Raw genomic sequence first — 22,647 nt, 5'->3', positions numbered from 1 at the left:
TGGGTGGCTCAGTCAGTTAAGCGTCTACCTTTCAGCTCAGGTTGTGATCCAGGGGTCCCGGGATTGAGTCCCCAAGTCCAGCTCCCTGCTCAGCAGGAAGTCTGCTTCTCCCTCTGCCTCTGCCCCCTGTTCGTGTTCCCCGCCTCAAATAAATAAATAAATAAAAATCTTACAAAAAACTATGCAATCACCATACAACCCAGAAATGAAAACTTATGTTCACACAAAACCTGTACACAAACATAGTAGCTTGATTCATAATAACCAGAAACTGGAAACAATTGAGGTTCCTTCACCAGGTGAATGCTTAAACACACTAGTGCATCTGTGCCACAGAATATGAATTATCAATAAAAGGAATGAATTGTTAATACACACAACAACTTGGAGGACTCTCCAGAGAATTATGCTGAGTGAAAAAAGTCAATGCCTGAAGACTGCATACTCTACGATTCTATTTTTATAGCCTTCTTGAAATAACAACATTACAGAAATGACAAACAGTGCTTGTTGAGGGTTAGGGGGGTGCGGGTGGGGGAGGTGGTCCTGGCTCTGAGCAGGTGGCACAGGGGATCCTGCAGATGAGCTGTTCTGTACCCGCATTGTGGTGGTCACACCAATGTATAAAGGTACAAAACCACATAGAATGAAATAAACACACAAACAGATGAATGGTGTAAAAATGATGGATTGTATGGTGGTCTTTCCTAGTTGTGATATTACACTTTTGTTCCACAAGATGTGACCACTGGGGGAAGCTGAGCGGAGGGGATAGGAGATCTCTCTGTATGATGTCTTCCAACTGCATGCACATCTACAAATATTTCAAAATAAGAAACTTAAAAAAATAGGGATGAAACTTTAGCCTGGCAGTTGATGTAAATAACGTGTTCTTTTGACCCATTTCAGAACCTTTTGAGGAAAATCCAAACTGGCACAACTGGTTTAAGGGAGACCCATAAAAGATGGATGGTCAGTTTGGGGAGAGTGCCTTCTTGAATAAAATGCTCCTTTCCACCTTTGAGGGGCTGATCACACCCCGTAATCCTCAGGCTTCATGAAGGGGACCAATGTGTTCAGGGAACAGAGAACTAGGGAGTGTTAGTGGGGACACCTCTTCATTCTCTTGGTAGGACCCTCCTGCCTTCTCTCCATCTCTTCCTCCCTTTCCCCAATGGGAGGAGCCTCTTCCTGATCCATGAGTTTAGAAAGAGGCTGGACACGTATGGCATAGCCCCTTCCTGCTGTCCCACCTTGCAGTGCTGAGAGCAGGCCCAGGAGCCACCCCCCCTGGCGATTCCTCCCACAGGGCTGCCTCAAAGAGGCTGCAGTCACTTCCCAGCCTGGCAGAGTCACATTTAGTGCTGTCACTCTGAGGACCGAATTCCAAACGACTCAAGTAGATCTTTGAGACATGTTCTGCAAGCACAAAGTCAGAAACCCAAGACACCAGGAGGCTGAGAATTCTCAGGGAAGAAGAAGGGTAGACAAGATGGCTGGACTGTGCTTGCAACATGGAGATGATAGAATCATACAGGCTGGGCTTGGGTCTTTGCTTCAGCTTCTTCAAGCTGGGAAACTTTGGGTTCTAACTCAATCTCCCTGCACCTTGGTTCCTTATCTGTGCAATGAGGATAATAAGGGCATTATTGACTCAGAAGAGTTGCTTAAGACAATTTGGTTCCTTTCCCCTTTTGTGTTGAGTGAATGGTTAGTAACCAAGGCGTCTTCCCAGATTATAAATGTGATCATGTCACTCTCCCAACTATTTAATGTTCCCCAGTACCATTTGGAAACATTGCAAATTCCCTAGCCTGACATGATGTGTAGGTGCTCCTTCCCTTGTCAACCCCAGCAGGAACACTGATGGTCCAGCTACATACGGTGCATTCCCCCCATACTGCCACTCCAGCGCTGCCCTGATTCACTTCTTCCCTGACCATTTTTTCCACCCTCCTTGGCCAGGTTGAGTCTTGCTCTAGAATCCTTGGTTCTACAAAGTTCTACATAAATACCAAGTAATGGCCTGTAGAATCAATGCCGTGTGGACCCGGCGATGAGCAACACCTCTGAACCACAGGTCCTGGGTCATGGTGGGTCAGCCTATGAGGTGCTCCAGAGCTGAAAGCTCAGGCAGATAAAAGAGAGGATGCTAACGGGCATTCCGACTGGAGGCCGCTAGCTGGGTATCAGAAACAGGTACTACTAGAGCAGGTGCATCACAGATGGCTCCTGGAGACTTCATTCAATCATTTCATTTCATTCATTTGGTAGGTATTCACCAGCTGCCAGATGTCTCACTCTGGGCTGGTTTCTGATAGTGCCTAAATGAAAGGCATTGTCTCTGTCTCCAGGATCCTCACAGTCCATTGGGGAAATCAGACGGAAAATCCTTCCCATTCGGTGCTATAATATGAGCGGCAGTGAGTGCGCTCTTGTCCTATGAGCATTTGCCTTCACCCATCCATCTCCACCTTAACCACTGGCTTTTCCCCCCGCTGATTCTTACCAGCATCAGAGTCTCCTCCTCCATGGATATGAAAGGAAGCATCCTGTCCTGATAATTAGGCTTCCCTTTTCTGTGAACTCAAGGCTTCTTGTTTTCATTGTGAGTCTGCTAGAGTAGTGCTCTGTAGGGAGCCCAGCAGACACAGCAACCAGAATGCAAAAATGGTTGAGGAATGGATTTTGCCTACCTCCTCTTGCCCCAGGGAATGGGGGTCAGCTTCTTAAAGGGCCCAAGAGAAAAGCCCGGGAGAGCAGAAGCAAAGAAAGGGGCCCTGGGACTCGGGAACCTGCACTTCATTCAAGATGCAGGTCTCGGCAGGAAGTTCAAGTGACCTTAGACTTTTTAAAAAAAATATTTTATTTATTTACTTGAGAGAGAGAGAGCATGAAGAGGGGAGAGGGGCAGAGAGAGAGGGGAGAGGGACAAGCAGATTGGGCGCTGAGTTCAGAGCCTGAGGCGAGGCTCGATCCCACCACCCTGAGATCATGACCTAGCCAAAATTAACAGTCGGTCGCTCAACCGACTAAGCTATCCAGGCTACCCTGACCTGTTCTAGACTTTAAGAGGCTAGCTGGGCAGTAGCCATGCTTAAAATGGATCAGAACATTGACATATGTGTGGGAGAAGATTCTCTTGAGACAATCCAGGTGAAAGTCAGTGAGGGGCTGTACTGTTGAGCAGCAGAGAAAATGGAAAAGAGAAAACTGGTTTGTTTGGGGTTTTTTAAGAGGAATTTGTAGTTTCATCTAGGTTGTTGACCTACTACGTACCTCCCCCGCTGAGTTGGGCAGGGCCTGGCTGGGTCCCTCTTCTCCCCCTCCCCTCCCCCAGGCACTCACACCTTCTGAGTTTCAGGTTCAGCAAAGCTCTCAGGACAACAGCAGCCCCCCGGGCTCCCTTCAACCCCTGTGGAGGTTTACCTTACCTGTCAGCCTACCCCACGGTGCCCAGGTTATTTGGTCAAACAAGTTTTTGCGTCTGTCTTCTCTTCTCTCTGGAACACGGTCAAGTCAGATGCTGGACTGGCTGAGCCTCTCATTACCTCTTCCCTCTGATTTTTCATCTTTCTACCTTCCGCTCTGTTTTCCTCATCTGCTAGGTGAGGGGTTTTTCGTTCTGGTTGTCCTGTTTTTTTTTTTCTTTCCCTTTGATCTGAGAGTTCTTTCTTGTCCCCTGATTTGCCACCTCCTGGTTCTTGCTGTGTGTGGGGGGCTCTCCCGTTTTCTTGTCATTCTGAGGATATTCATTCTAAGTTTGGAAAAGTTGTTTTTTCTTCCTTGTCTTAATTTTCTCCAAGTTCATCCTTCCTCCATCCCTCCCCTCTTTCCTTCCTTCCTTCTTCCCTTCCTCCCTCCCTTCCTTCCTTCCTCTTTCTTCAATTAATTTGGCTTTTCTCTTTCCTCTAGGAGGTTTCCCTCAACCTCTTCTCTCCTGGGTTGGCTGTTACTTTTAGGAGCAAACACTGTGTGTGTGGGGGGGTGTCACCTGGGAGCTTCGATGGAAGGAAATTGGATGACAAGCGGAATTTCTTGCTGGGGGATCCCCCAGATGTCAGTGGGTACCTGTCTCCTCCCTGGTGCTGTCAGATGCTCTGGAGACGAATCTTTCCCCTTCTCTCCTGGGCTGGGGCTTGTGGACCTGCCTGTGAGAAAGGTGTACGTTTCACTTAATACCAACCGCCCCCCGCCCCCGGTCCCCCCATCCCCTGCTGTTCCATTTTCAGCTGGAGACCCATCCCTTCCTTCTTTGGTACCTGGGGTCCTCAAACCTAGACAGGTAAGGTTTCTCCACAGCATGACCCAGTCTCCTGAGAGATGTGGGTAGAGGAACGTAGCAGGTATGGGAAGGGGTGTGGGGGTTTAACCAGGAAATTTACACCCATGCTTGTAGCACCAGGCCCTCTTGGTGCTACAACCCTCTCTGGGAATCTCTGTTCTTGGGGCCTCTCCCATTGCCCCCACTTTACCACATACCTCCCTCCTCTCTTCTAAGGCTGCTCCCCAATGTCTTAGACTTCGTCTGAGACGACCCGAGCCCCCATCTCCTGCTCCCTGTGGTTTGGCAGCTTTTACTTTTCCCCATACTGTTATTTCCGTGAGGCTTAGAGAACGGAGAGGAGATGGATGTGATTGTCATCCTATCATGTTTGGCCAGAGCCTGTCCCAGTTGTGGGGCATCGGGGGCAGAGCCAAAATGCCCTGCTGGCTGCTTAAACCTGGGGGTGCGAGAGGAGTAGGAGGGGAGAGGGTGCTCCCGCGTGCAGCCGGTGAGAGCGGGCGGCAGACGGGAGTGGACTATATTTGATGGTGGATGGAAAGAGGGAGCTCTGGACTGGGTTGGCAGGCCCTGGCCCAGGTCCGGACGCAGAGCAAGAGGAAGCCTGAGTCCAGCACATGCCCTGGCAGGGTGCAGGACTGAATGGGCACAGCACAGGACCGGCAGGCAGGGGCCAGGACGGGAGGGACTCAGCTGGGTTCCTCGGGAGTTCGGAGCAAACGTGCAGGCGCCTGGGCGAGGTGTTTGGGTTATTTATCCAGCCTGGGAGAATCCACCGGCAGGGGAGGGCCTCCCATCCCGCCTGGCATCAGGTGCTGGCAATCACTGCAGTAGCATTTTCTGGCTTCTCTGGACAGCCCCCGTGGGTGCTCACACATGTCTGTGCACATATATACACAGGTATGCGCATGTACACACAGGCACACATATGCGTGTGCATGTGTACGCAAGCACACACACGTACATGCTACAACTTGGACCTTTCCTTCAGAGCCACCCCTGCCCAAGCCCTCCTTGCCATGTTAAAATGATCATCTCCTTTAGAGTATAGCGTAATAGAACGTGGCATTTTGAGATAAAAATAGAACAGATCTCCTGCTGCTCAGGCACCTGGTGGGCAGGCTCACAGCATCATTCTCTCTCAGCTTTCCATGTTATTAATTTTTAGTGCCAAAGACAGTTCCACTGCTCTGGGCCTCCAGCCGCAGCTCTGCTAGATTGGAAGGCCTTTCTCAGCTGGATCCCCAGGCCCCAGAGCTGGGGGAAGGGGCCTCCCCCACCCCTCGGCCCTTCCTCACCCTGAACCTGCCGTGGGTGACACATCTACACCTAACCCATCGGACGAGGCCCATGGCCCTGGTCCAACTGTCCTGGCACCCATGTCAGCTGGTCAGCCCAGGATGGACACAGCAATCCCGAGGGTCCCCAGGCACTGTCCTATCTCCCTCGGGTCCCAGGCTTCACGCCAAAACTACATGGAGAAGGAGCGGTTCTTTTGGGGGAAAGTGTCACCTGGGCCCTGGCATGAAGAGTCCAGGCTCGGGTATGGAGACAGGGAGGAGGCTGGCCACACCCCAGGAGGCCCCAGGAAGCAGCGTGGTATTGGAGAGAAGCATAAGGAACAAGAAATAACCCTTCCTAAAACAAGCCTATTGCTTGCCTCTGTATGGGTCTTCAAGTCATTTGGAGACCTGAGAGAATGGGAAGGGAGCCTTGGATTTCCTCCTTCCCTCAGCAAAAGGAGGTCATTCTGGCAGGTGTAGGCTAGCAGGATCGAATGCATGGCAGGTTACTGTCGGCGATCTGCCTCCCTCCTCTGTGCCCCGGTGTGACCCGAAGGTCCCCCCGCGCACCTGGGCGAGGGGCCTTTTGATTTACTCAGGAACTTCTTATCTGCTGACATTTCAAAACGGCCCCACAAAAGCTTGCTCATTTGGTAGCTACTGCGACCCGGCTCGGAATGTTCCTGAGTGAGACCTCAGAAAGCATAAAGAAAACAGCAGTTGGTGACCCCCACCCAGAGACAGCTGTCATTTAACATCCTGCCATGTGCTGTTTTCTTCCCTGTAAGCTCTACTTCTCCAGGTTTTTTTCAACGTAGTAGAGCTCCTGCTGTACATACTTTGGAAAAGTCTTCGTTCTCCTGATTTGATGTCACATCCTGAACATTCCCTTGCATCTTTGAAATGCTCTGTGAAGTCCTATTTAATGCACACATAGAATCCTCTGCTCTGGCGTATGACAGGTCACTTAACCGTTCCTCGCCTAAAAGCGCACCTTTTGCCAAACGCTTCCCTTGAATTTCCTGAACACAAATGTGCAAGGTGAAGGCAGCTCCTGGCTTGTGCCTGCTCCCCACCGCCGGGGAGGACCTGGAACCCTGACCAGCTGAGCCAGTTTCCTACAGCTGCTGTAACAAGTCAGACTGGTGCCTGCAAACGACACTTGTCCATCTTCTGACCAGTCTGATGTCAGAAGTGTGGACTGGGTTTCAACCAGCCTAAACCAAGGCGGATCTAATGACTCCTGTGATTTTGCCACCGAGGCTGAGGCTCACAGGGCTGAGGGACGGGATTCTGGGTATCCTTGGGGCAGCATTCGGCTGCCCAGCTGCTGGCGAGCATGAGGCCTGCCGGCTCTTAGCCCCTCTCCACTCTGTCCCCGTGTTTGCTTGTCGGAGTGGCTTGGGCCCATGCCGAGATGCCCCCCTGAGACTGCAGGTGGCTTGAGGGCAAGGCCGGTGAAGTGACCTAGTCTCCTTCACCTCCAGACCCTGGACCGGCCTAGCTCCTTGGGAGTGGACACTATGATGTTAAAGAAACAAATGAACTGATGACGGGTAAGAGCAACCAATGTAGAAAATAAAGAAGACAGCACCTACGGTTCCAGACTCTTAAGTCCAAAAGCCAGGGGGACACCAGCCAGCGTCTGAGAGCTGTGTGCGGAAGGACTGGCCGGTTAGGGGAGGCCCACACTGGACAAGCTGCCCCACGGGCACGCCAGGAGCCAACGAAGCGGCAACTGACTCCAGCCGCCTCAGCTCCTCCAGCCCCGCACCGGCCTTCCGAGCATGAGAGTGGAGCTACGGCCCCAGCCCGCGGCGTCTCTGGGTGCCACGCTGGCCCGGGACCATGCAGGGAAGGAGCTTCTGGAGGATGTTTCCAGCTTGGCTAAGTTGACCTGGCACAAACCCACACGAAGTCAGCGGTCCCAGGTTTCGGGCTGGGGAAAGCGGCAGCTTCAGGGCTCAGAAACGGGACGGACGTCCCAGGGGCCACAGCACCTGAACTTGAAAGCTATCTGTTTGCTGCTTCTCTGGGGCTTTATTGCAGTTGAAACAAATCATTATTCTACATTTGTCTGAAGCCTGTTGATTCTTATTTGTAAACCGAATACTTATATGGGGAAAATTGCCTTTAGCTGCGTTTCTAATTTTACCAGTATCCAGTATCCATAAGCTCTGCTTTTACAGGGCAAGTTGATGAGAACTGGAGGTGAGCGGTCGCGGTGAGTTCATGATCACCAAGAATGTTGAGTGGGATCAGCCACCTACGACAAATGTGGGTTTCCACTTAACGTGCCGAGGGGAATGCGGGATCCTACCACAAACCTCCGACAAGTGGGGTTTCTATAACCAACACTCTAATCTCAGGTTATAAGTCAATAGTCCTTGGGGCTACTGGAAAGTTTTTGCCCCTTGTAGCAAGTAGCCTGGGACATCACTCTATGATGGCAACACACAGAGTAAGTGTGTGTAACTCACGTCTTAGGCTCCTGGCGCACTGGCTCCCTCTGCTATCTGACAGGAACGCGAGGGCTAGTGCCGGGAGGTCAGCCCGGACACCTGTGCCTGTCACCTCCAGTCCTTTCCAAGTTTTTAATGATGCTCCCAACCGAGGTCTGTACAACTTCCAGCCAAGAGTGAGTTATGGCAGATGGGGCACCTAATTTCCCATTTCCATTCTAGTCGCTTTATTCTCATGAGCTCGAGGGCTCCAGCTGCCCCTCCCCCAGGCAAATGCCCATCTCCCTCCCATTATGGCCATATAACGGGAGATTGAAACAATAACACTAATAATACAGAGGAACGTTTGCCATCCATGGAGCATCTGCTACGGGCACCTACCTCCTGTGCATGATCCCCAGTGATTAAGGTAGTATCATTATTCTCCTTTTACAAATGACACATTGAAGATCAGATTGATTAAGGATTTGTCCAAAATTAACTTAACATTTAGGCACCAGAGTTGGAATTAAAACTCAGGTCTGCCTGTCTCCTGAACATCACCAGCCCTACCGCACTGGTGTGTGCAGCTCCGACACATTTGTGTGCAGATGGAGGCTGAATCTGAGAAAGGCCCTCGCTAGACTCGGGAGAGCAGAGTGGGGAGGGGCTCAGTGAGAAGCCCCTTCACAGAGAAGACTGAAGCCCAGGTGGAGGATTGCCTTGTCCAAGGTCACATGGCCACGTGACGTCGAGCAGCCCACGCCCCTCCTGCACCCCGTGCTCCCCGTTTTCACGCTCTATGTCGGTTCACTTTCTGGCTAGGCATCTGAAATCAGAAATGGGAAGTTCTGAGTGCGTATGTGGAGCTGAGGAAGGTGAGGAACAGCAGCAGGTTTTGTGTGTCTTGGGGTTTATCTCCCCCCACATTCTTTTTGGACTTTTTATGAGTCTTTTGTTTGTTTGTTTTAATTTATTATTTTTTTAAAGATTTTATTTATTTGACAAAGAGAGACACAGCGAGAGAGGAAACACAAGCAGGGGGAGTGGGAGAGGGAGAAGCAGGCTCCCCCCCTGAGCAGGGACCCTGATGTGGGGCTTGATCTCAGCAGCCGAAGGCAGACACTTAACCGACTGAGCCACCAGGGTGTCCCAGGACCTTTTATGGGTCCTAAGTGGAGAGTGATTTGGAGCGGTACCCATCCTTATTAGGTTGTGCTTTTCTGGGGCGGTGGCACGGGGTAATTGACAAGACATAGCAGGCCAAGAACTTTTTATAAAAAACCAGTTGAGAAAAAAGAAAATGGAATCAGATTGCCTGTCCCACATCTGGGCTGAGCACCAAATAAGCATTTTACCAAATTCGAAGTGCACCAGCGAGGCACACACCTCTGGCATGGACACTGGATGTGAGCCTTGTTGTGTCAGGTCCGGCCTTGCAGGCACTGGACAGTTGCTGGGCCCACGCGGCCACTGTGCATCAGCCAGGAGCACTTTCAGCTGCGGGTAAGAGAAAACCTGGGCGATGTGTCTGAAATAGGGTCTTCATAGAAGCTGCAGGCATTGGTGTGTTGAGCCACTGAGCTGACGTTCTGTGATCCATTTTTCCTTTCCTTCACTTCTGTAAGATGGCCGTCACAGGTCGGGGTGGCAAATATCTGCACCATGTGCAAGCCCAGAAGGGGGCAGGTGGGAGAATGGGGTCTCCACCAGTCCTCTGGTTCTTCCTCCTCCCCACTTCTGCTGTATCCTCAGGCTGGCTTCTCTTGGGGTAACAAAATCACCCCCACAGCACCAGACCTCACACCCACCCTGCTCCTAAGCTGTTGGTTCTCCTGATGTTTCTTTTCAATCTGCACTAAAAGTTCCTCCCAAGCGGGGCTACTCTGTTTCCCAAATATACCAGTCCGCTACTTATGGGTTGTATCAGTCAGCTACTGCTGTATAACAAGCCACTCCAAGATGTAGTGGCCTAAAATAAGAACCATTTATTGTTACTTGCAAGTCTTCGGGTCAGCTGTGTGGTTCTGCCAATCTGGGCCTGGCGTGGCAGACGTTGCTGGGCTTGCTCACATGTCCAGGGTAGGCTGGCGGGCCGCCTGGGGGCTAGATGGTGTAGGGCAGGCTGTATTGGATGATTTGGTTCTCTTTCAAATGCCTCCCACATACCTCCAATGGGTTAGTGGGAGCACGTTTCCATGGTGACAGCGGGAATCCAAGAGGGAGCCAGTCCCGTCATGGGAGAGAGCCGGTGGAGCTGTGGACTTACTTTCAAGCCTCTGCTTACATCACATCACTTTGGCCAAAGCCCAGAATGGGATTGGAATCTGCAGAGTTAGAGAGAAATAGTGGATGCAGGCCGTCATTAATTGCAGTCATTACTACAGTCTACCGTACTGGCTGAGGGACTTTGGACAGGTTAACTTAGCCTCTCTGTGCTTCGGTTCCCTCATCTGTCAAATGGGAGTAATGACAGCACCTGCCCCACAAGACTGGGAGCATCAGTGAGTCCCTGCATTATAATGTCTCCTCTCTTTCTTCTCTTCTCTCTAGGCTGGCACTGACTCATCCCTTGGGTCTTGGGTGTTGGGTTGATGGATGGAGGATGGCGGGTGATGGAGACAATCACTGGACCAGGAATTCAGAACCCTGCCTATAGATACATCTCTGCCATTAACTCTCTGTCCCACTCAGCACCGGGGCTCTTAATTTCCTAATCTGTAAACAGAATTGCTCCTGTCTCTTCACCTCATTTCTGATCGTCCCTGTTCAGTTGAACATTAGTTAGCGCTCCCTGCTGTCCATCTAACACCAGCATGAGCCACGAGCAGAGGGGTAGTGGATGTTCACTGGATCGTGCAGCCCCCATGGGCCACACCTCAGCCGGTGGAACCCCATCTCTGGATAATACTAATTGCATTAATTTCCAGTCGCTGCTATAACGAGCTACCGTACACTTACTGGTTTGAAACAACTAATTTATTCTCTTATAGTTCTGGAAGTGAGAAGTCTGAAGTGAGTCTTACCAGGCTAAAGTTAGGGTGTTGGCAGGGCTGGTTCCTTCTGGAGGCTTCAGGCGAGAATCTTTTTGCTTGCCTTCTCCAGATCCACGAGGTGCCCACATTCCTTGGCTTGTGGCTCCTTCCTTCCTTCACTCCAAACTCCTACATCTGTGGTCACATCTTCTCTGACTCTGACCACCCTACCTTGACCACCCTACCTTTCTTCTAGAAGGATCCTCATGGTTACACTGGCCCCATCCACATAATCCAGGATAACTGCTCATCTCAAGATCCTTCATGTAATTATACCTACAAAGTCTCTTTTAACACATGAAATAACATATTCAGGGGTTCCAGGGATTAGGTACAGACATCTTGGGGGCCATTATTCAGCCTTCTGTACTAATTAACCCATCCTTTAGAGTGGACTCAGGGGAGAGCTCCTCCCAGCTGGTGTGACCTATTAAACTTAGTTCTAGATTGAAAATATAAGGCGTGAAAAATGATACCTTATGTGTACGTGGCATATTTGTCTACTAAGGCAAAAGTGTCCATCTCTATCCTCACAAAAAATGATGCCAGGGAAGCGGCATCAGCCCGTTGCACAGAGGAGGAGACTGAGGCCCACCGAGGTCAGGGAAGTCACCCCAGTTCCTGTGGTTTCTCAGGGGCAGAGCCAGGATTTGAGGTCAGATCCCATCTGACCTCAAATCCACTGAGAGGATGGGACTCAGAGTGACACGCAGGAGGAGGCTGGGGCCACGGGGTCCTGGATGGACACATGGGGAGGGTGAGGTCTGGAGAGGTGAAGTGCCAGAGGTCACCAGGGTCTTCTGACCCCTAGTGGGTCTTTTCCGCACTACAACTCCACCCCTGCAGACACAGTCCGTGACCTCCCCAGAGTCAGAGCTCCCTCCACATGACTTGACTCTAATCTGGAGGGAAAGAGACTAGATTCTGCCCCAAGCGGCATCCTGCTCACCACTGGGCTTCCTGCCTTCATGGGGGCAAAGCACACTCTCTTGCCTCCGGGTTTAACCCTAACTGCACTGGGGTTCGTGTCACGACCGTGCATGGGCTGTTATCCGGCTGATTGATTTCATTTAATTCCGCAGGTTCTTCCTTGGGCCTTGCTTCCCATGCCCGGGGTCAGCAGAAGGCAGGAAAATAGGGCCGACAACCCAGCCTGCTCCTCCATCACCCCATCATTCATCACACGCCAGCAGGCGCCTGGCACCGTGTTTTGGCGCTCTGCCTGCACCGTCTCCTTGACCCTCGGAGCAACCCTGTTGTGCAGACCAGAAAACCGAGTTTGGACTGAGGCTCAGAGAGATTGAGTGACTCATCCAAGGTCGCACAGCTAGAGTACGGCGGGCCTGGGCTCCGAGTCCCGACAGTCCTCTCCCCTAAATAGCCACTCCTTAAATTTGATCAGCACTCTGAGAACTCGCCAAAGACTTTTACCATCTGTCCTCTCTCTGATGCCCACGCCCAGACGGGGAGTGACTTGGCCGAGGTCCCACCCTGAGGTAGGGGGCAGGCCTTCTGACTCGCGCGGTAATGCTCAGTCAGGCTGTCCACCCTCCGCCAGTCATCCCGGACCAGCCGGAGGCACCCACAGCGTGCCCAGCCCTGCGTACAAAGGGAGCGGCCACGGGGGTTAATCCCAAGCATTTGCCCAGGACTTTCCAGGTGCAGAGTCTCCGAGAGGTGCTGGGAGGCCCCGCTTTGCTGTGTGAGGCCGAGTCTACTTGGGCAGGTGCTTCCCCTCCTCCCATGCTAAGTGGGGCAATACTACCTCCTCTTGGGCTGTAGGTATAATGAGACACTGGATATAAAACATTCAGTTCAGGACCTGGTCTAGAAGAATGGAAGCTCTATTATAGTATTACATAATGGAGCATGACTACGTAATCCGTATAACGTGTGTATGGTGTCAGTACGATTATTAGTCACGCTCAGTATCTCGTTTGGATCTTGCAACAGGAAGGACCCCAGCCAGTAACTGGTCCTCAGGAAGCACTGTGTGAACACATGTTGAATAAGAAAGGTGTCCATTCTCAGTTTTCCAGAGATGGAGGCAGAGGTGCAGAAAGTCAAGAGCCTGGCACTTGGCAGAGTTTGCGGAGTGAACTCTGAATCCCACTCCCACACTCGAGGGGAGGGGACTTGGCAAGGGTGTGAGTATTGGGGCACAGATCATTGGGCCCCCCGTTTTCGAAGCTGCCTACCACACCTTCCAATCCCTGTTTCAGCTACCCGGGTGCTCCGGGTGACTCCCTGAACCCTGCCGAATGCCTCTTCCTATGCTGCTCCCTCCTGCCCCTTTACCTTTGCCCACCTTGTCCTAAAGCCTCTGCTTAGATGTTATTTCCTCTGGGCTCTTGCCGGCAGTACCCACACCCGTGTGGGCCTCTTCCATCATACAGTGGATCACCTTGCATTGTAGTTTTTCTTTTCTTTTTTTTAAAGATTTTATTTATTTATTTGACAGAGAGAGACACAGCGAGAGAGGGAACACAAGCAGGGGGAGTGGGAGAGGGAGAAGCAGGCTTCCCGCGGAACAGGGAGCCCGATGCGGGGCTCGATCCCAGGACCCTGGGATAATGACCTGAGCCGAAGGCAGACGCTTAACGCCTGAGCCACCCAGGCGCCCCATTGTGTTGCAATTTTTCTGTTTACTTGTCAGTTCTGCCCCCTTTCACCCACCCCTGCTCATGCCTACCTGGACTGTGCCCAGGACCTGGCACGCTGCACATGCTCACTAAATGCTTGCCGAAAGAACGAATGGCTAGAGGAAGTAAGGAGGCCCTAGCTTGGAACCCCGGGCCCTGGCTCCCACTCTGGGCCCCGGCCCCTGCCCGGGCCCTCTGCTGCACCACCTCTGCCCGAAGCCCCTGTGTCATCTCAGTAACCAGGCCGGTGCCATGTCTGACTTGCCCCGACTTTGAAATAATAACTCTTCCCCTGCAGTGCTCAGATGCTCTTTCCTGGAAACTCTCTCGTCCTTCTTTGCCTCCCTCCTCCTCCTGATTGGAACTCCAGGGCCCTGCCAAAAACTGGAGGCTCATTATTAAACCAGGCGCTGCCTTATATTATATCCCAGAGACTACAGATAGAAAATATTCGCTTCTGTCTCTGCTGAGCACTGACATAGTAAAGGCTCCTTGAGCTGTTAGCTGCCAAGGAGAGGACTGAAAGGTTCTCATCTGCATGAGTAATTGTTTCCTGTGTTACCCACCTAGACAACAGATTTACCTCCCAGGCACATTCACGCTGAGCCAGGCGGAGCTTTCCCCCCACGCTGTCCTACTTGGGTTTGGTCAGAGGAGAAGGTGGGGCGGTGAGGGTGGGGGGCAGAGGGGCAGGGGCTCTGGAATGTCCAGGCTGGGAGGATGGAGCCAGGAAGGGGCCGGAGCAGGGAGGCAGCAGGCCCTGCCCCACGGCTTGGGAGGAGGCCAGGAAGGCTGGCCAAGCGGGCGTGAGGGCGACTGTCCCTCTTCCCTTCCCCTCACACCCCACCGCAGTTGGCCACCTGGTCCTCTGACCTTGACCTCCAGAGCACATCCCCAAGCCAGCCCGCCCTCCCTTCCAGTCCAGGCCACCATGTCTCTCACGGGTTCTTCTGCACCAGCCTGCACGCTGTCTCTGGGCTGTCCGGCTTCAGCTCTCATGTCTTACAGCTCCCTCTCCACACAGCAGGTGGATGGAGACCGCTCTCCTCTGTCTCTCGACGCCTGGAATGAATCCTGGCCTCCGGGGCCCTACACACCTGCCGCCCACCGACCTCCTAATCCCAACTGAGCTCACTCTCCCCTCTCCGCACTGGCCCTTCTGGTCCTCAGACAGCCCCACTAGTCCTGCTCCTGGTACCTTCACACCACCTGCCTGTCTCCTGGGAGCGTGCTTCCCCGTATCATGCAGTTGGCTCCTCCTCCACACAGGCCACCTGCTCACACGCCCCCCTCCCCATGTCTGCCTTGACCACGTGGTCTGACCTAGTGCCTGTCTAGCCCGTTGCCGTGCATTATGTCCCCACCATCCAGAAGTACATCAGCGGTCACCATGCACCCGATGGGCCACAGATAAGAGCAGAGAGAGACACGTCTGTCTCATTCTCTACTGGACCCGCAGCACCCAGGACCGTGCCCTGCACAAAGCAGGGGCTGGATAAATCTTGATTGAAGGAATTAATGCCATCCAGGAGACAGAAGGCCAAGGGGGGGGCCAAGCCAGCCAAGGGTTAAATTTGGCACTAAGCAGGTGCATCTGTATATGGGGATTTAATAGCAATAATTACAACTGCTCCTCTTGTGTGTTGGGTTGTGTTTTAGGTTCTGAAATTATCCACAAAGGCTGGTGACCCATCAGTATGACAGGCAGAATCGGCAGAGGAAGCTGCCTCCCTCACATACCGGAAGGCAGAGGGAGTTACCCCTGTGCTGGAGAACACAGGACCCGCGGCAAGATGGACGAGAGGAAAGGGGTTTAAACCCCTGAATGCTCACATCTTAATTTAGCGTATGGACTCCGTCCTCTCGTACCCCGGCCGTGCTTACTGGCCAGCCCTATAATGGAGAGCGTGTTTCATGAACCTTGAAGTCTACACAGAACATAGGGTACCGATTTCTATTTTAAAAAGAGATAAAGACAGACCCTATTTGCAGCCAAGAAATGCCTTGCCTTCCTGGATGGAGAGTCAGGAAGCTTAGGGAGCAGAAACACCCAGAAGAAAGATCTGAGTGTAGGAAAGGTCTGAATGGAGACCTCTGATTTTAGTACTCCAACTCACAAGCTTTGTAACCCTGAAGGTCCCACAAATATTTCAGAGCTGAGACAACTTTTTTTTTGCACTGGACAGAGGTCCAAGTGATTGCTTCCTCATTTCTTTTAACCCCAGCTACTTCTTCTCCTGATGGAAAATTTCTATTTCTGGCTTGTTTCCCTTCTTGAAGCACTTGTGGGTTGGGGAGGTTACGATATTAGGTCTTCACAGCACCATCCATTAAGAACGACCCCGGCCAGGCATTGTTACAGTTCACATTTCCGTATGTCATCTCTAATCCTTACAAACTGGAGGAAAGAGGTTGAGCGGCGTGTTGGCCATCCCCAAGCTGGTAAGTTTCAGAATGCAAACTCAAGCCTGGGTGTCTTAGTCCTAAGGTTGTGCTCTTTATGACTTCTCTTACAGCAGGTGGGAGGCTGTCAGCAGCAAGAGTGTAGTTCTGATGTTTATCAGGCACCTGATATATGCCAGGCCGCCTGCAAACACCAGACAGATGTAGCCCATAATCTGTGTTATCCATTCAGCATCAGGGAGATTGTTATCAGGAAGAGGGGCTCCAGGAAGAGGTCTGGATCAGAGGCAGGCCTCCAGTTTCTGCAAAGGATGAGCATGTGTGCGTGCATGTGTGTTGGGTGTTAGGATCGGGGTTGGAAGGCGCTCCCTGCACCATCAATATTAAGGCAGTTCTCCTGCGATGCAGGGACTGGGTGTGGGGCAGGAGTTCAGACTCTCGTTTCTGATCCAATGTGGCCAGTAGAGAAGCCTGGAGATGCTGAACCCTCAGAGGAGCTGGGCTAGGCCTCCTCCATACAGGAAGAGAAGGCCTCCTCCCTTCTCTAAATGAGGGTACACCTGGGCTCAGAGCTGCTCCAAGCCTGGGCTGAGCTTACGGGGCATGAATGGCTCTCAGTACTGAGAAAGGAGGCGTGAGGATGGATCTGGACCCAGTGGGTCATGGCACAGTGGGCTTGGCTATCCATTGTGTGTCTGTGAACATTTAGGGGTTTTTCCTCGCTTCTGCTTTGCGCCTATGCCTGCCCATCTCCTGGAGCAGGTCCCTGTAGTGTGATAACGACAGGAACTCTGTGGGGAATCACACTTCTCCTGCTCGGAATCCAGTGTGGGGGAAAAGGTGAGCAGCTGTTGAGGGATGACATCTTTTGCTCTGTGTTCGGTGAAGCTTCCATTAGCCAGGATCCCCCATCATCGATCAAAACACTCAGATTTCTTTGATTGAGAAAGGTGAACGGTCAGGGAAAAATACCCGCTGTTGTCAGAAGTTTCGGAGGAACTTCGGGGAGAGGAATGATGGCAGGTTGCATCTCCACCTCACACTTTAAACCTCCCTATGTCAGAAGATGAGCATCGCCAGTGTCAAGATATGGAAACCAGAGTGTTACAAGAAGGCAGGAGGGGCGGCGGTGTGACCCGAGGCAGAGAGGCAGGATGGCGTCTGCCGAAAGAAGCCATCGCCCCTGACCATTAGGAGGGTGGCCCCTGGGGAGTCCTCCAGAGAGCATTTTCAGTAGAGGATGCGGGGGGTGTGGCGGTTGAGGGGTTGGCAGTAACAAGATGATCAGGTGCTCTGTGCGAGGTGTTAAGCTCTAGGTACAGAACCTCCAGCCTTTTCTGGGAAGTCTGGCTGTACAGGAGAAGCTAGACAGCTAGCACAGTACCCAAAGAGAGTCAGCAGCCCCTGAAGCTCTTCCTGGGTGCCAGACACTGAGTCCCGAGTGCTCTGCATACATGAACTCATTTCATCCACAACTACTGGAAGTAGGTGGTATTCTCATTATGCCTATGGGTCAGGCAAAGTACTTGCTGAAGGTAACATGGCTAGTAAATAGCAGGACTGGGATTTGAACCCAGGCAACCTGGATCCAGAGAGTGTTTATAATCCACGTACTCCGCTTTTTTCCAACACAGAAACATGGTGGGGGTAGGCTCATTCTAAAGAGTGGGAGGGTCCTCATGATATTTACATGAACGATGGGGAGGGAGAGGTAGCTTAGTCCCTCTCCCCTCCTGAAAGCCACGTATCGGCCAGCATCCCTGGGACCTGAAATCTCCAAGCAACTGGAACCATGACCACAGCCTTGCATATCAGGTGTTCTATCCACTACATTCGTGCAGTGTGCTCTCCACTGCACCCCCAGAATATCTCCTAGACAAGCTAGAGCCTATAGGGCCTGAGTTTCAATAAGATGATGCCCTTCGTTATGACAGTGTAACTTGATGCTGGGCCCCAGGTGCCCTGCAAAGATTATAGGAGTGATTGGCATTTGGCAATGTAATCAGAGAGGTTTGCTGAGCTCTTGGGTCCGGGGGCCCAGCTTGTCAATAGCTGGTTTCCATCAACTGATGAATCCAGTTTTCAGAGTGTCCACCATGTCCTTTGGATTTTTGAATCGGGCACACTGGGGTTCAGGTCTTTGCTAACCTCCGCTAACCAGCTCTGTGATCTTGGCCAAGTGATGGTCGTTTTCCCAGCCTTGGGTTCTCATCTCCAGAATGAGGAGAAGAGCCCACACAGCACAGCTCCCATGGGGAGCCCCCTTCCCTCAGCCCAGCCTTTGGTGAGATGCTTGCTCTTTGCAAAGACCCAATTTCTTCATCATCAGAAGGCTGCCACTGGGCTTCAGGGGATGACCCACTTATAGCCAATTGCTTCCTTCTGGGTCGTTCTGGTGGATTAAATGAAGAACCATTTAAAAAGCACAGCCCGGGGCGCCTGGGTGGCTCAGTCGTTAAGCGTCTGCCTTTGGCTCAGGTCATGATCCCAGGGTCCTGGGATCGAGTCCCACATCGGGCTCCCTGCTCAGCAGGAAGCCTGCTTCTCCCTCTCCCACTCCCGCTGCTTGTGTTCCTGCTCTCACTGTCTCTCTCTGTCAAATAAATAAATAAAATCTTAAAAAAAAAAAATAAAAAAAATAAAAAGCACAGCCCAAAGAGCCAGAGGGAGAGGCTGCAAAGGGGCGATACGGGTAGAGCCCTGCGCATACGCGAGGAAACTTTGTACCGCAGTCAGGAAGAGCTCCGGGCTTGCTAGGAGGGCCCCAGCGCCAATCAGATGGCATGACCTACCTCGCGATTGTGCTCACCTAACTAGGCCAGTCACAAAGCGAGCCCTCAGTAAGCCCTGGCAATTACAGGGACCCGGGGCCGTATGTGCCCCATGCTGCTCCATCTACCCTGACCCCTCCAACCTTTCCTATTTCACTGCAAACTCACAATACCCAGGGCCTCTGCTGTGCTGAGAATACTTTTATTTCTGAGTGCGCTTGCGACCAGGCATTTGCAGAATGAGAGTCTCCGAGTTATGTTTCCAACCCACCTCTGGACTCCAGCTGGACTTGGCTGGGGCTGGGTTTTCTTGTATGTTTATTTTAAGATTTTATTTATTTATTTGGCAGAGAGAGAGAGAGAGAGAGCACAAGCGGGGGGAGCGGCAGAGGGAGAGGGAGAAGCAGGCTCCCTGCTGCGTGGGGAGCCCGATGCAGGGCTGGATCCCAGGACCCTGAGATCTTGACCTGAGCCGAAGGCAGACGCTTAACTGACTGAGCCACCCAGGCGTCCTCTGGGGCTGTTCTGAACCAGTTAACAATCTGACTAAAGGACATTTCAGTCCAACAAATGTTTGGAGTGGCCTTCCAATGTTTCTGGCCCTGGCTTTCATGCTGCAACACAGAGATGAATAAGAAATGGGATCTTACCTTCAGTTGGTAAATTACCATTGACTGAAGCCATATCACATGCCAGACAGAGGCTTTAAGAATGTTGTTTCTCTTTCCCATAACAACCAGATAAAGTAGTTACCACCTTCGTGTTACAGGTGAGAAGTAGGAGGCTCACAAGGGTTAAGTCATCAGCTCAAGGTCACACAAGTAGGAAGGTACAGAGCTTTGGATTCAGGGATGTTTGACAGCAAACCCCACATGCTTTCAAGTACTCTGAGCTACCTTTCTGTCAGGGAGCCAGGGTCGAGTGGAGTCAAAGATATAAAGCCTTAAATACTATCCTGACAATATAAACCCACATGTTGTAAGTCAAGGCTAAGGAAGCAGGAGGTCATCACAGAAGTCTGACCAAGAAGGTGTGAGCCATTCATTCCGACCAAAGAGAAGGCAGGAAGCAGGCCCTGCCCCAGGCTGCACCCTGTGTACCCCTGATTTTCTGACTCCCTGGCAGATGGAAAATACTACTGTGGCTGGAGGGATCAGCACCCATGCCTCCCTTTCTCTCCATTTTTATGGGGAGGAACAAAGAAGGGCAGGGCTAAACAAATTTCACCCTTGGCGTTCCTCCAGCAAAGCTCTGCTAAGAAAGCTGAGAGCCGCTCTCCACCCCATACCCTTTCCTTTTGATAAAGCCCCTCTGACAATAATAGAGACCAAAGTTTGCAAGGGCAAGACAGGCCCCCAGCTAATGAAGAAAATGTTGTTTCTTCGATTTGGCTCTAGCCTGTCCTATCCTACGGGAAACATGTCTGTCCTTGGGAGAAATGCCAACTTTATAGATTTATAAGTGAAATATCTGGCAGCTCACAGTTCTTGTCCATAAGGAAGCTTGAATCAGAGGGGCCAGGCCCACCCTGGGTCCACAGGCTGGAGCCCATTAGACTAACTGCTCCCCCCCTCCCCCAGGCTTGTAGGACCGGGCAGAGCCCACCTGAGAACACCCACCTGGCCAAAGCCTGCACCCTGCTCTAGAGCAAGAACCAGACCAGACGGACACTCTGCAGAGGAGGAGAGTCATGGGAAGGGAGGGTTCACCTGGGGTGAACTCTACCAGGGGTAGAGTCTATCCAGTGGGAGACTTGAGAAGTGGATGTCTATGAGGTGAGAAGCTATCCCACGGCGGGGTGGGGTGGGGTGGAGGGGCGGACGGCAGGAGAAGGGGCTGGAGGGACAAGCTACTGGGGGAACCTCTCCTTGGGAAGGCCTAAGCTCCTAGCTAATTTTGTGGAAACTGATGGGGGTTCCATTTTGCCCCCTCCTTGTGGAGAAATGGCATGGCCAAGGAGGTGGACTATGCCACTTGGCAATGTTCTATATTATTGAGTGCTTTTGTGTGTGGGTGTGTGCTGATACTATACATATTTAAAATGCATAATTATATAAGTTGCATTTTCTCCATTGTGAGGCTAAGTGTGTTCTCACATGGTGGCTGGCTGTTGGCATTTCCTTTTCTGTGAATTTATTGGAACCTTTCCCTATTTTTCCAATGGGTTATTCTTTTTACTTGTTGATTTGCAAGGGTTCTTTATATATTCCAGAAACTAACACATTGTTATATGCTGGTAGTATTTTCTCTCACTTTGGTCATTATGTTTTACTCAAGGTATTGCCATAGAAGGGATACTTTTGGGCACCTCAAAAAAATTTTTTTTAGGTGGGGGAGGGACAGAGGAAGAGAGAGAGAGAATCTTGAGCAGACTCCCCCCCTCAGCACAGAGCCCGATGTGGGGCTTGACCCCACGACCCTGAGATCATGACCTGAGCCAAAATCAAGAGTCAGATGCTTAGCCGACTGAGCCAGCCAGGCACCCAGGGCACCTCAAAATTCACCAGTGTTTTCATTGCTTTTTTCATTCATCTCTAAGAAGGCTGTCCCTACTCCAATCGTAAACAGGTTTTCTGTGATTATCTCTTAATAATTTCATGTATTTCTTTTCCAAAGTTAGATCTTTCTAAGCCATTTTTGATTTTATCTCATAAAAGGTGGAGGAGGGGAGTTTCCTCTTGCCCCTGCGAGTCCAAGCGCTGACACACGTGTAGCCCCCTTGCCCCTGTTCCCTCCATTGCAATGGAGAGTCCTCCCCACTTCTAGGACAAGCCTTCCACTGGAGCTCCCACCTCTGTGTGTTCTTTCTGCAAGACATCCGTCAGTGACTACTTCACCTGTCATTATTCTTTCCTTCCCCTCCTGGATCATTTTCATCAGCACAAAGACATGGTTTCATTCCCCCCCACCTTCAAAGAGCCCTCCCTCCCTTGGGGTAAGACAGGGTAGTTTGCAACAGGCCAATGCTACTGCTGATAAGGAAAATCTGTGTCCTAAGACGGCCCACCAAGGCAGCAAGAGAGTCCCAGTCCTTGCCCTGGGCCTAGTCAAGGTTCTTCTCCCGGCTCTGCTTCCCCGCGCCCACCAACCCGGGTCCTTCTCCCTGCCCCGCTTCGCGCACGCGCCAAAAGTGCCCAGGATGCGGAAGTAGAAGTGTATAAATTGCCTTCTTTGTGCTCAGAGCTCAGACCTTTGGAGACCACTCTCCTCTGAGCCAGCCAGTGTTAAATAAACCTTCTTATCCTCTGAGATCTCCAGGTGCCGGTTGGTTCTTCCGTCGGGCGATCCAGTCCAGGTTCCAATGTTTGGTTCCCTGACTGGGAAACCCAACCGCGCTGGCCCATTGTTGCCACCCGTTTGGGGGCAATGGCAGGGCGGCGGCGGAACTAGGGATCCTAACAGAGAAGGCGCGCCCTGCCTGATTTTCGGCAGTCTCCCGCCCCGGTCGCCTCGGGTCGGTCCCACTCCGCTGTTCCCGCCAGACTCGAGGAGACTTTACAGGTGAGGACCTGGTCCCAACGTCGGATTCCGGTAAGGCCTGGGGCCCCAGGACCCAGACAGGCCCACCCCCATTGGGGTGGATGGGGAGCCTGATCACCTCCCAGAGACCTCTTAGAGGTCTGACAGGTAGGGATTCCCAGGGAGGGAACGTAGTAACTTCTGGAGTGTGAATGTGTGAGTGAATGTGCCGCCCGACCTGGCCTGCTCAAGCGGACTGATTCTGTGACTCCATGGGCGGGCACCTTTAAGGTCCCCAGAAGCCTGTGAAGTCTGAGTGCGCCCGTCT

This window comes from Zalophus californianus, chromosome 6 (genome assembly GCF_009762305.2).
Source record: "Zalophus californianus isolate mZalCal1 chromosome 6, mZalCal1.pri.v2, whole genome shotgun sequence".
Lineage (NCBI taxonomy): Eukaryota > Metazoa > Chordata > Mammalia > Carnivora > Otariidae > Zalophus > Zalophus californianus.
The sequence above is the reverse complement of the archived record's forward strand: the minus strand, read 5'-3'. Positions refer to the sequence as shown.